The sequence below is a fragment of the Ursus americanus genome, chromosome 6, assembly GCF_024610735.1.
Source record: "Ursus americanus isolate L20-20 chromosome 6, mUrsAme1.1.p, whole genome shotgun sequence".
Classification (NCBI taxonomy): Eukaryota; Metazoa; Chordata; class Mammalia; order Carnivora; family Ursidae; genus Ursus; species Ursus americanus.
Window position 1 is genome coordinate 65,155,341 of NC_142132.1, and position 2,500 is coordinate 65,157,840.

Sequence of the window (2,500 nt, forward strand, 5' to 3'; positions counted from 1 at the left end):
TCGGGGCGCCGGGGGCGAGGCCCGAGGTGTTCTCAGAGCGCCCCCCAACCCCCCCCGCCCTCCGCGGGGAGCACAACCCGCCCACTGGCCTTTCCTCCTCTCCCCGCCGCCGGGCTCAAAGCCCACCGGAAGCCTCGGGCGCCACCACAGACCATCATCACCATCCCAACCCCGTGGCCCTTCCTCCGCCACCCTTCCCCTCCCCACCCAGCGACACCAGGACCTGATCGAGAGACACCAGGGGCCGGCTCGCAATACGCAGACACACAGACACACAGGGAAAGACAGAGAGACACGGAGTGGGGGAACACTTAGGGGACACACTGGACGGGAGAGACGGGGAGGGACAGAGTGTGTGTGTGTGTGTGTGTGTGTGTGTGTCTGTGTGTCTCTGTGTGTGTGTGTGTGTGTGTCTGTGTGTGTGACAGAGAGAAAGAGAGAGAGAGATTAGATTATCCAACACACAGACCCTCTCACACCCCAGCACAGACACGCAGACCCCGACCCGGATGCGGACGGGGACAGGGACAGGGACAGAGACCCAGGTGCACACAGGTGACACACACCCACACACAGGGACACACAGGACGCTGTGTGGGCGCGGCAGCTAGCCCACGGGAGGGCGGTCGCGCTTGGGCGCGCTTTGGGCAAGGCGGCCGCGCCCTGGAGCTGCCATAGGAGCCCTCCCTCGGAGCCCGAGGACTTGCAGCCCAGGTGGCGGGAATCCCGATGGGCGGCCATTCCTGCCCAGCACCCCTCTGGCGTGGGGGCGTGCGAGGCATTCTTTCTTTTGCCCCGTCCTTTATTTTCTGGTGGCCCTTGTGGCCGTGGTGCGGGGCGCCCCGGGGTCTCGCTGAGGGAGCGAGCCTCGCTGTTCCGCTGAGACGGGGCGCGGAGTCGGGTGCCCACGGGGCCTGAGGCCCCGGGCGGTTGGCCATCTCGTGTCCTGTGCGCACGGAGCACGGACGCCCGGGCCCAGGGGCAAAGGGACGGTGACCGGTGCGAAGGAGGGCCATGCCCTTCTGGCGGGAGCGCAGCCCAGGGCTGGTGGGGAGAAGGTGTAGGCGGGCCCAGGCAGGAGGCGGGGCCGGCAGGCGGTTGGCCCGGGGCGCTGCGGTGGGCGGGCGGCCCAAGCGAACTGCTAGGGGCTCGGGAGAGGAGAGGGCCCGGAGGCAGGGAGGAGGCCGAGAACCCAGGGAGCGCACGCCTGCAGAGGCGGGGTCACGGCCCGCCCGGGGCTCCCGCGGTTCCTCTCGCCCGGGCCGCTTTCCCTCCACCCCCCTCCGCCGCCTCCGCCTCCGCTCGCGCCGCCCCCTGAGCGCCCACCGCCCTGCACACCAGCCCCCAGCCCGCACCCCGGGATAGGCTGTGGGCGTTCCTGGGGCTTGGAGGTGGAAGGGCTGGGCTGTGGGCGCCTGGCTGTGCCACGGGCACCCGCAGAGGGCCAGGGTTCCGCGTTGCGCTGCGCGTGTGGCGTGTGGCGTGTGGCGAGCGGGTCGGGCCCACCACGCATGGCCTGTGGTGAGGTGGGGGCACGTGGGGTTTGAATGGAGCCGGGTTGGGCAAGGTTGGGGGGGCGGGCCGCTGGCGGCAGAGGGAGTGGAAGGGAGGGCGAAGGGCAAGGAAAGGAAAAGAAAAGGAGAAAAGCCTACAGCACCCGGTATTCCCAGGCGGTCTCCCATCCAAGTACTAACCAGGCCCGACCCTGCTTAGCTTCCGAGATCAGACGAGATCGGGCGCGTTCAGGGTGGTATGGCCGTAGACGCCTGTGGCTGCCGCTCGGTGCCCCAAGAGCCTGCTCCGCCCCTCCCAGCCCCAACCCCAGCCCCAGCCCAGCCCCTGCCGAGCGATTGTCAGCCCTCCTCGCCTGGCCTGTGCCTGGTGCCTGCCTGCCTGCCTGCCTGCCTGCCTGCCAGCACGCCCAGGGGACAAGATGCCTCCGGCACCCTGGAGCCGCGGAAGTCCGCGCGGCTCTCCCGTCCCGGGACTCTCCTGCCGCGCCGCCGCTTGGCTCCCGGGATGGCAACGGGGTGGGTCGGGGCGCCGGGGGCGAGGCCCGAGGTGTTCTCAGAGCGCCCCCCAACCCCCCCGCCCTCCGCGGGGAGCACAACCCGCCCACTGGCCTTTCCTCCTCTCCCCGCCGCCGGGCTCAAAGCCCACCGGAAGCCTCGGGCGCCACCACAGACCATCATCACCATCCCAACCCCGTGGCCCTTCCTCCGCCACCCTTCCCCTCCCCACCCAGCGACACCAGGACCTGATCGAGAGACACCAGGGGCCGGCTCGCAATACGCAGACACACAGACACACAGGGAAAGACAGAGAGACACGGAGTGGGGGAACACTTAGGGGACACACTGGACGGGAGAGACGGGGAGGGACAGAGTGTGTGTGTGTGTGTGTGTGTGTGTGTGTGTGTGTGTGTGTCTGTGTGTCTCTGTGTGTGTGTGTGTGTGTGTCTGTGTGTGTGACAGAGAGAAAGAGAGAGAGAGATTAGATT

At 68.7% G+C, this 2,500-nt stretch overlaps 1 non-coding gene across 1 annotated transcript; it reads right to left on the reverse strand.

The window, feature by feature from the left end:
- Nucleotides 1-1,645: 1,645 nt before the first annotated feature.
- On the reverse strand, nucleotides 1,646-1,764 carry LOC148109853 (5S ribosomal RNA). Its single transcript, XR_015724911.1, has one exon. It is a non-coding gene; the product is annotated as a 5S ribosomal RNA (ribosomal RNA).
- Nucleotides 1,765-2,500: the final 736 nt, after the last annotated feature.